The sequence below is a fragment of the Diprion similis genome, chromosome 13 (genome assembly GCF_021155765.1).
Source record: "Diprion similis isolate iyDipSimi1 chromosome 13, iyDipSimi1.1, whole genome shotgun sequence".
Lineage (NCBI taxonomy): Eukaryota > Metazoa > Arthropoda > Insecta > Hymenoptera > Diprionidae > Diprion > Diprion similis.
In genome coordinates, this window is record NC_060117.1 from 5,786,589 (window position 1) to 5,797,982 (window position 11,394).

The following is an 11,394-nucleotide window of genomic DNA, read 5'->3' on the forward strand; positions in this document are numbered from 1 at the left end:
ACCCAGTCTTGGCGTGACGATTATAATCCAAGTGACTCTACGGACCCCAATGATAAAACAATCAACTCCTGTGTCGTATAAGCGTAAAAGATCGTTGTTTCATTATTCTTGGTGAAATTCAGAAAATGTCATGGTCTAACTGTTTACCGAATTGACGTGGAATGCACCATATATGAATTCGCACGATAGCTCCATTGGAAAAATAAACAGCTGACCATGAGAATACTTAGTCATTACGCGAAATCAATGATACCTACGGATGTGGAACTCCATGAGATACGGACACTCCATAACTTCCTGCGCTCGGAGTCGGTAGAACGAAGATTTTCTAGGAATCGGGAATCTAGGAGGTTTCCAAATGCGCCAATCAGGCAATCGCTCGTCATGCTGCGCTGATTTGGAATGAAGGCTGATGTAATCTTGTGATGATGCAATATGGATTTACACGTATATATATATAATACACACCAAGGCGTGTGACGAGTGGCGCGGTCTGAGGTAGAAGTTAGCCCAGCAGAAGTTATGGAGAGAATCCATCGTACTAACTTTTGATTAAATTAGTCCGCAAATGAATAGAGTCAGCGAAGTAGCGATCTGATCAGTCTGCCGGCAGTCTGAGCGCAGATCTTTCTGAGGTCACTATGGTAGGTAGGTACATTAGACTCTTCGATGCAGGATGTTGAGTAGATTACCATCGGACCTTCGGAGCAAATATTGCAGACATACCGTCTGGGTCGAACTAGTTTTAATTGGGAAGATGAGGACTGTATAGTCTCTAATGTTTTGTTGGAACTCCAATGAAAGCTTTTAAAAGTAGAAAAGACGGACTGATTAGACAGGTATATAATGTGTTTCGAATATGCGTCAGAATCAAGTGTATTCAAGAGTTAATATGCTTATAAAGACGCGTTGTACACCTCGAAAACGCGGGGATGCAAAACTTCTATACCACTTGAGCGATCAGAGTGAAACTTGGGCAGTTAATGCCTCATTTTGGCACAAAGTGGAGCGTCTTTTTAGTTTTTCAAAATTTCGGAAAAAAATTTTGCAGATTGGTTACCACCCACAGAAATTGGCCAAATTTTCACAGTTGCACTGAATGGATCGAAATCTCCCGTATGATGCTACTCGGCGGTGATGAAACACACATTTTGAGCCAAGTCCGATGAGATTTGATGGTGAAATGATGAAATGGCAGCTGATCTGGTTTTCGATGACGAAGAACACCAAAATCTCACTTGGGCGACAGTTGTTACCGACCTTTCACGCATTCTGATAATTTTTTACCGACATTACACGCATGCATTACCAGCATGCGCGTAATGTCGGTAACAAATGTCGCCAAAATAAGATTTCGGTGTATTTCGTAATCTAAAACCAGATCAGCTACCATTTCATCATTTCACCATCAAACCTCATGGAACTGGGCTCCAAATGTGTGTTTCATCACCGCCGAGTGGCATCATACCGGATAGTTCGATCCATTCCGTGCAATTGTGAAAATTTGGCCAATTTCTGTGGGTGGTAACCATCTGTAAAATTTTTTTCCTCATTTTGAAAAAGTAAAAAGACGCTCGACTTTTTGCCAAAATAAGGCATTAACTGCCCAAGTTTCACTCTGATCGCTTGAGCGGTATAGGAGTTCTGCATCCCCGCGTTTTCGAGGTGTACAACGTGTCTGTATAAGCACCTTAAGCCCAGGCTCTCGTGTAACCTGATGATACATGAATCGCCATCCATTCCAATGTTTGTTTAATATTCACGAGGCCTTTCCCAGAACATGCATAACGTGTTCCCGACTGACCTCATCATGGCACCCGACCATTACATTTCCGTTTCAAATAACGCGGATGGGAAAACGCGAATTTGTGTCAACAATGAGTGTAACAAGTGACTGCGGAAGTTCCCTTTCAGAGGCACTCGAAATTCAATCGGTAATTTCTTTTTTGATCTTCCTCAATTTCTTTCCAATTAGCAATGCCTGATTGATTACACCTTGTTAGGAAACCCATCGATATTCGATACAGGTGCTGTTTAGAAGGTATTCCTTTCGAGATAATTACTCATTTATCAGTGGAGATGACTGTCATCTTATCACAAGATCCAATAAGGCCTGAAGTGTAAAGCGACTTTCGTAATTGCAGATCACATTTAGACAGTTAATCGATTCGGTAAGGGGCATCTTCTGTTGCACTGTAAGAATAATGATTGTGAAACGTTTCATTCCGTAACGAGATCTCAAGTTACGAAGTCTTCCCTGCGAAATGTACCACGACTTTATAATCTCAATAAGTTTCTATACACAATTATACCCTACTTGTATTTTATTCTTGGACAAAATTTTTTTTTATAAAAATTTGGTCCAAGTACCGGTAGGTAACTAACGGAGAAGTTTCAGAAATGGTTAGAGTTATCTCTATGATTTTTCCGAGATATTCCATTTGAAAAGTTCGTTTTTCATTCTGCTTTGTATAATGACGTGGCTCCCCAAATTGAATACCTGATGAACCCGGAGAATTTTCATCTTCTTACATAAAAAAAGATGATAAAAATTATCCTGTTTGGTTTCCTCGCTAAGTATATAGATGGGTATATACACATATATATATATATACAAGATGGACGGCTGATATTCGCACAAGCAGAGACGAAAGTGTGAGAGGTCTGGGGAGTGTGAATGACTTCCCCGGATTGAATTTCGTGAATTATAAAAACGAGCGGCGTGGCTAGCAATCTCGGAAGTGAAAGTCACGCGAGTTGAAGTTGCATGGAAGGTATGGGGTGACGGGAAAAGCAGAGGAAGGGAAAATAGAAGCTTACTCAGGGGGAAATGAATGAAGAAAAAAGTCGATTCAATTCCTCCCAGTGAGAAATGAAAGTGGTAAAGTCATCCGTCGTTGATTACTGTCCAATTTGTTTTACGTGCCTGTGAAGTTGAAGTTAAAGGTAATCAACGATTCTGTCATTGAATATTCTGTCAGTTCCCAGTCCGAGTTTTTCCGATGACACGTCTCGTAAAATATACGAACTAGAGGATATCGAGGTATACACGAAACAACATAAATCATGCCGCGAGGGGACAAACTAGATTAATAATGGAACCAATCAATCCCTGGAAATGGTCAGAGGTATATGAGTGCCAAGAGAAAGGAAGTGGAATGAATGGAAGGAAAGGTAGTGGAGACGCTTAACGGCCCTGTTTGATTAGTCTCAGTCCGGTTGACAAGTTTTTTACATGGTGAGGCTTCCGTCTCATGCTTCTTATAGCATTCATTTCCTTTTCTCGAGTTTCTTAATTTCGTCCTTTGCTGTTTCGCTGTTTTCTTCGTCAACTTATTATTTCTTCACCTCTATTCACGCCGACGTGAATATTACAGATCCGTGTGTCGATACAACTTCGTTATTTGTTTTCCGAGGTGTCTTTCGCCTGGTGAAGCGATAGTCATGAAAGTTTCTTCGCCGATTTAAACTCGCTCTTCGTTGAAGGGACAGAAGTTCGACGACTTACATCATGCATCGCTCTGAGCTAATAGTTTGACTTTTCCTAACCTCCAAGGTGGCGGTGCTGTAGATTGGACAACGTGACGTGGAATGATAATGCCTCTGATTGCCAGTATGGGCTGAAACAAAGGATAATAATGTCAAACAACTAACTCACCAAATTTAGAAGTTATCTCAAGGACGGAAAACGCGAGGCAGAAAGCTACGTGATTAATTAAGCCTTCGCGCGTTTTCTCCAGTTCCAAATTTCAAAGCGTGACCTCCTTACCGGATTCTTTTCAACAAAATTTTAGTGACTTTCAGAGCGCCAAATTTCATCGTGAATGAATAAGCACCTAAACACCTGAACCAACAAATTTCTAGTTATTGGATCAAACTTGACAAAATCAATCGCAAAAAGAAGTATGTGTAACAATGGATTATAAAATCGAAGAAATAGAACAAAACTGAAATGCAACTAAGAAGGCATCAATTCAATGTTTGCGTCAAACTGGTTTCAAGCTTGTTCAGTATAGTGGACACCTATGTTACTTTTTCCTGGAATATTGTCGACAGCATACGAGGTATCCTTTGTGAAATATGGAACCAAGCAAAAGTGCATATTATAAGCAGCACGTTACGAAGACCCTGCGATTGTGCGCTGAAATGATAATCGAGGTTGTTATAAAATTCTGGGAATAGCCTACTTTCCTTTGAAACGTTCGCGTCATGGTACGATGGATAAAAAATGTACCAGCTACCGGTCCCTTTCTTATACGAATGTATCCGATAGGCCGCCCATCGCTGTCACGTGTCAATTCAGAGCTCCCTGTTCGGCGGCCATCTTACTTTCACTCTAAGGGCTAACGGACGGGGTTGATTGATGCCAAGAGTCCTATAACGTCACTTTGACAAATGAGACCGCTCGGAAACGCCCGCGTGGCAAAGAGCGAAAATCCACGAGGAGAAACCGATATAATTCTCATATAGTATAAGTTATAGAGGTATAAAGGGAGCTATCGGTAATGTTCGATTCAATGAATTCAAGACATTCGGTAAGGGCGAAAAATTTCACGGAGTTTAATAATGCAGAAAACCTTGCCCAAGGTATCGGAAAAAATGTGTTATTCAGCTTGCTCGAGAAAAAACCTGTTATACTTATTATTAATTCCAACACGTAATACTCTAACATTGAGTATGTCGCGTTACTAATGCCAAAAGAACCGAAAGGACCTATGAAAAAAAAAACTTTCCCTAATCAACTTATACAATGTATAAATCTATAGAAAAAATGGAAATATTTTTTTGTTTTACATACGCCCTTTTGGCTTTAAGAAAAAAAATTCTCAGAGCAAAAAGCGCGTATCGTTTTTTTTTTTAAACTTATTATCAATTATTAGCTCAAAACACGAAAAAAATCACAAGAGTAGTAAGAATAATGACTTAAATTTAAATGTACAGTTTTATTTGAAAAAAAAGTAACTCTCGTTATCTTTAAATTTATTTAAAATTTACAAGTATAAAAACAAACTTAGATATCGATACTTCGTTTCGAATGGTTTTGGATTCGTCAAAAAAGTGTTAAATTTGTCCGGTTTCACTCTGCGATGTTTCACTTAACTCAGAAGTAAACTATACTCTACAACTTGACAGCAACACTGTTTTTTTCATCGCGTTGTAAAAACATTGAGCATCGTTGTTCTACTCAACAATATAACTTCACGTGCAGTTCCCGAAGAATTTGGCGCGTGAGTTTTTCGCTTCATTGTGGAAAAGTTACACAGACAGTTCTGATAAGTAAACACGCCAAAGAGCCAATCTACGATTCCAATGAAAGCGCGAACCGGAAATAAGGATGGCATACTTACACAAGCAGGTGCAATGGCGTCGAATCTCCAATCCGAATGAGACTGAGATGCCAATCGATAGGACAGAACGTCGCTATCGAACTTTCCGCTTGGAATTTATTCCCCGTAACAAAAGCTATACTTTGAAAATTGTACAGAATTTCTGGTCAAATTGTGAAGGAATTTTTGTTTTTCGAAATCATTATAAAATTATAGGCAACGTCGATTCAGGTTTTGCGTGAAACCAAATCTGGTAACGCTGGTTAACATTTTTTACAAAATCAAGTCTATCAAGTCAAGATAGTCGGTTGAAATTTTTTAACCTCTTAATTTTCGATTAGTTAGTCAACTGCATGAAATCGCAAAATGGAAGAGAATCATCATCTTTATGGCAAAGTCTAAATTAGACTCTACTAGTCTAAAATAGCACTAGATAAACTTGAACCGTCTACAAACTTTGCATACGGGTTTTATCGAATAGCAAATCTTGAGAACGATTGAAGATAATATCTCAACGTGGTCACGTTTTCCATTCGAAACCATGAACAGGAGAAATCCGACTTGGCTTCGAGAAAATAGCTCACAATCTGCAGTATAGAGAGCGATTAGCTATCAGTCTAATGATGTAACGCGCATGAGCTGAAATTCTAGAGCAAAATCAGTTGTTTTGTCAGGTTGACCAACCATCATAAGTTCGGATGTCAGGCTGCCGCGATGTACGTAACCTCAAATATTTTGACAGCCGTCGGTGGCAGTTGTACTCAACTTCGGTCATTCCCCGAATAATAATTTTCACGAATAGAAACATTCGCAATCCGCCCATTCGATCTTCAAAAGCAGTTCCAACGACCAGAATGTTCTATCCGTTACAGGATGCTGTCAATATTTTTGAGGTTACATACATCGCGGCGACTGTCATCTGAACTCATGACGGTTGGCCAACCTGACAAAACAACTGCTTTCGCTCTAGAATTTTTGCGCATGCGCGTTAGATCGTTCAACCGTTAGCTAATCAATCCGCAGAAATGTATCTTTTCCAAATTGCATCAAGACTTTAGAAAATATTGGATCAGGTTAACTCACTTGAAGTAATTTGAACTGAAGAAACAGACGCTTCTCATCGACTGTCAACGCGTTACGTTTGCCTCGTAAATCGAGCTCGCAACACGTCGAATTGATGCATCGTTTAACGAGCACTGCAGTATAAATTACGATCTTGCGTCAACGGAGATGTAAATCGTCAAGTAAACTTCATGGATTACCTTATGCTAGTAAATCACGGTGAAAAACTGGTTGGTTTGGAATGAAAAATTATGCGACAATAATTCCGTAGATCGATTCAAACAATGTTTGACAGAGGGTAAAATTATTCGATGTAATATGCTAAGAGGATTCAGAGTTGAGTATAATCACCGTCGTCGTCGTTAGTGAACTATTTCTGTTCAGAATCATACGTTGCCACAGCTGAGAAAATAAACGTAGCTGCCTCAACGAAACCCAATATCAGTTAACATTTTTGATAGTGATTTTTCTAACATTTAATCTTGTCAAAGTTATTATAACCAGTTGATAGTCCATTAGAGAAGCGATGTTGCAGAGACATATATTTAAAGCTTCAAAGAAGTGGGAAACAGACGATCTATTTTATCAGTAATAATTTTACCGCAGATTGAAGCCTACAATTTATTGCAGATCAGTGAGATAATTTTAAGCAACACTTAACAGTTTTAGAATAATAAATGGTTTTATGGTTTTCATTCGTTTCATGGGAAATGTACTGATTACATGTTGTTGGTGTGTAATTATGATTAAATAATAAACCAAGATGCAGAAAAAGCCTTTGACTTGGTGTAATGTAGAAAAATTTCTTTTGATGTGAAAAAAGAAACATCTCATTTTTACTTCGACGCTATTTGCATGAAGCAATTAATTCACGGGTCTCACGTTGATGCATAAGCCATGTAGATTTTGAAGTGCCAAGCCGACATAAGAGATGATAATTAATTCTGACTGACACTCGCCACGTCTGTAGTGGTTATATTATGATCATTACAAATTCAATATTATTCCGTATAATCGTGAAGCCGTTTCATTTTCACACGTAGGATTTGTGAAGAACCCGAGTTAATCAGATCATCTGCTTTGTATACTTCATACTCGCTTTTTGAAACTAAGACGTACAATAACCCATCGTTGTAGTACAGTAATGGATATATTTATCAATAACGTATCTTTTACAAGTTATGAAATGATTTTCACTGTTCCGTTTGATCTTGACAAGCTTAACTGGTCCATCTTTTGATCTGATATATCTCCGACAAACATGTGAGTTTCAAAGCTACGATCCATCATGTACACATATCTTTAACTGAACGACTTTAATGAACATTTTCATAAGACACGTATAAAGCGTGTTAACCCGACTTGGGAAATAGATGCTTACGACACCACGATGCGTATACTATTATTCTAGATCCAACGAGGAGTGCAATTGGAGATGGTAGAGGAATCACTAGCGAAGTCGAGAGAAAAGTTAATTTCGTTCTAATATCTTTGGACGCGGTTTAAACTGAAGGTAAAGAGTTTCGTGAGTCGTACATTTGCGATGATCATCAAAAACTAGTACATGCAGTCAAACTGCCGAACTCCGAACCTCAAGTCACCCTTTGACATGCCTTAATTTGGAAGCTGGTTTCACCCCTTCAAAGTGTTTAATGGCAGATAAAAAAAAAGACGTGTCGCTTAGTTTTTAGTCTAATATAACATATCACAAAAGAAATCAAATCGGAGAGATCGACCTGACATACCTTCCCTGTAAGTTTCACAGTTAAACGCCTGAACGCACCACTCACGAGTTTATATCCATCCACCCGATAACTTGTCTGCAGGTATACAAGTTCAGTCCTGGACATCAATTGGCTTTGTGGGTCCTCGGTGTAAAGGTTCTGCAAGTGACGGCGGCTGGTGGAGCTTAAGCTGGAGAAGGAAGAGGAGGTCAACGGCTCATTTGTTTGACGCCTGAGGAGAGGTCGAAGGTAAAACGTAGCTGGCTAACCGGAGAGTTCTCTGTTTCAAAGTCGCAAACGAGGGGGATGGGCCAGCCCAAATTTGTAGAGTAAACGCTCCGCATATCCTCGATGCTTTCATAACAGACTCACATACACCTATTTATACCCCTTAACTCTTACTCCTCAATGACTACAAATTTATTCCATTGTTCCAACGCTTATAGTACATGAAAACTAGATCCCATCTCTTTGATCCGATGAGTCTTGGTATTTGAGAACTGAACACAACAGTTGTCGATAGCTGAACAAATGTTGATTCATGCTGTATCTAACAACTAACATTCACGGTTAATGTCATGGTGACTATTAGTCGGTACAGCATAAAGAGAATAAGAATGGTTTAGAACGATGTTATTCCTGGCCAGAAGAGCCAGAGCTGTTGAAACGCTGGGAAACACAGGAATAACTTTTGCACTTTACGATCATGTTTTCATAATAAAATTCTTTCATAATAAAATGCGATGTCGACTTTGCGGTAAGGATATGTAGTTTCCCATCACAAAAAAAGAAATATATCAAAATATGTTTTTGATACGACACGGCGACGTAAACGTAACTCAAGACAACATAACCGCGAGTTTATATGTCTATATTATTGACTCAGATATGATACAAAAACCGTGATGGATGTCACATGATGTCCATAAGACTTCAGTATTTCAGACGATTTCCCAAAATTTCAAAAGATGTTACATAATTTTGGGATTAGAAGGAATTCCATGTAATTTCAAAGACTTTAATGGTTCCACGAGGTTTCATACGACTCTAAAGGATTTCATAAGATTTCACGAATATTCCGGACCATATTTCGAAGATAGTCAACCTTTCGCCGTGCATCGCACTGAACATGCAGCATAGAAGCCGAGCATATACCGCCAGGCAAAACCCCCGGTAGTCACCAGGTTCCTTTTATAATTAACGAAAGCGTGAGTAGATACCATATACGACGAAGCGTGTTCCACATCCTTGCTACGGTGACATTTACGAGGAGAGCATTTGTCTCGTCGGTTTTATTTGAAAGGTATTACTTGTGCCGAGGTATGGCATCGCGTCTCTACTTCATTAATAATTGTTTCATCCAGGACATGTCACAGAACTGCCTCATTTCCACCTCTGATGCAGGGTAAGTGTGTATGTGTGTGTGTATTACAACATACCTCGCGAAGCAGAGAGAAACAAATAGATGCATACATACCACAAAAGCCATTCGATTGTTCTCGGATCACCGCTACTCGGGTCACACTGTTTTTCATTTCGACAAAATTGCAGGGTTACTGCACGGTACTGCCCGAGTGCGGTAAACTGTTCTGACCTTGTCGACCAAGAAAAGAGAGAAAGAGAGAGGTTTCTATACTTTATAAAAGAACCCGATCTATTCACCCGTGCAGAAAAAGCCTGTATTTCATCCTCGGATGAAGGTAACTTCGCTAACCCGACGTGACATAGGAGAAAAATTCATATTTCACCACGGCAGCCAAGCGGCATGGACAAATTGTGGAGACCCATTCGGCCCCGTGTTGTGCAATGGACATATGCTCAGCGGGCGAAACGACCGCGGTTCACAGAACAAGAAAAACGATTCGTTGAAACGGAAATGTAGTGTAGGTATAACCTGACTTGTACTGTCAATTTTTTATTGCAAAAAATCTGCAACCCAAGTAACGTACACTGTAGACTCATACGTATTTGACTTATTGCTGGCAGGAAATGGACTCAACTTGTCGCAGGATGTTGATGAAAATGTTCTATATGAAGCTCACACACAAGACGTAGCGTAAAAAATCCTTAACAAATTCTAGAACATTAAGAACAGAATATTTTTAAGAATAGTTACCTGGATTTTTGAAGGACGAACAAAATTTAAGGACGTTTTTAGGACCACAGGACACCATGCTGAATGGATTCGACTATATGTCAACTTTTAGATACTGGTAACTGTAAATTAACTTTTCATCACTATGGCTAGTCTGTGTCACGTTAGTCGTGATCTGTTTTGACTTTGTCTTGATTCCGATGTTCTCTAGGACATTCGTGAACTTATTGAACGATGTTTGAGGACGACAATCGTGGATGCGTGTAAGATATACCATTTCTTGCAGGGTGAGCTGGATTATTCATGTAGAAAAGGCTCTCGAGGCACTTAGGGGAAATCTGAGATAGGTAGGCGATGTGACACGGGGTTACTCAGCATCCGTATCGACAACACCGAAACATTGAACGTAATAGATTGCTCGATTCAAGCATCGTCAATCCATTCTTCTACATTTGACGCTCCTGATAATAAGCTTCGGGAAAATTCCTTTCACGACTTTCCGATGGCATGGCGGAGGAAATTATATTCGCCAAGGGTGAAACAATATTCGCTATCGACCGCCTTTACAAGAGATTTAAGTGAGCATTCTGTGCTCACGTCTCGCGGCGGTCCTTCACAGTCTACGGATTTCTAGTTTATAGGGTAGTTCTAAATATTCCTATCAGGACTTTGTCCAAGTTGGAACACCAATGTTAAGCATTTTCTTGTTTTATGCTAAATCTTTGCCTGTTTTATCACTTTTATATCTTTCCAATCTCGTTATGTAATTTAATATGATAGGACACGACAGTTCTGGATCAAAGGCGGCGACGTACCGACTGTCGGTAAGGCAGGAATCGGGGTTGACTCCGTCGGCACGACGCCATCTTTGATCCAGAACTGTCGTATCCTATCTACTGCGGTCCATGTTACTCAAGATAATCTTTCAAAATCTTCATATATTTTAGAGATCTTGTTTTGGTGATGTATTCAAGTTTCTCGGAAGAATAATAAAAGGAGAAAAGCTCATGTGCCTCTCAGTCTTGCTCGACAATGAGATTCCTCTTACCCATTCAACAGTGTGGAAAAATAATCAAGAGTGAAATTTAGAAATAAATTTTAAACTTGGAGGTCATGTTGCTACTTTTACAGCGTTACAAGTACCTAAATAATTTCAAACAAGTAGCAGCTTAATAATTTATTTCAA

The 11,394-nt window shown here is 39.4% G+C and overlaps 1 long non-coding RNA gene across 1 annotated transcript; it reads right to left on the reverse strand.

Annotated features, from left to right (window-relative positions):
* Positions 1–3,474: 3,474 nt before the first annotated feature.
* LOC124413901 lies at positions 3,475–5,450 on the reverse strand. Its single transcript, XR_006929905.1, has 2 exons — positions 5,349–5,450; positions 3,475–3,620 (listed from the first exon to the last, which is right to left on the reverse strand). It is a non-coding gene; the product is annotated as an uncharacterized LOC124413901 (long non-coding RNA).
* Positions 5,451–11,394: the final 5,944 nt, after the last annotated feature.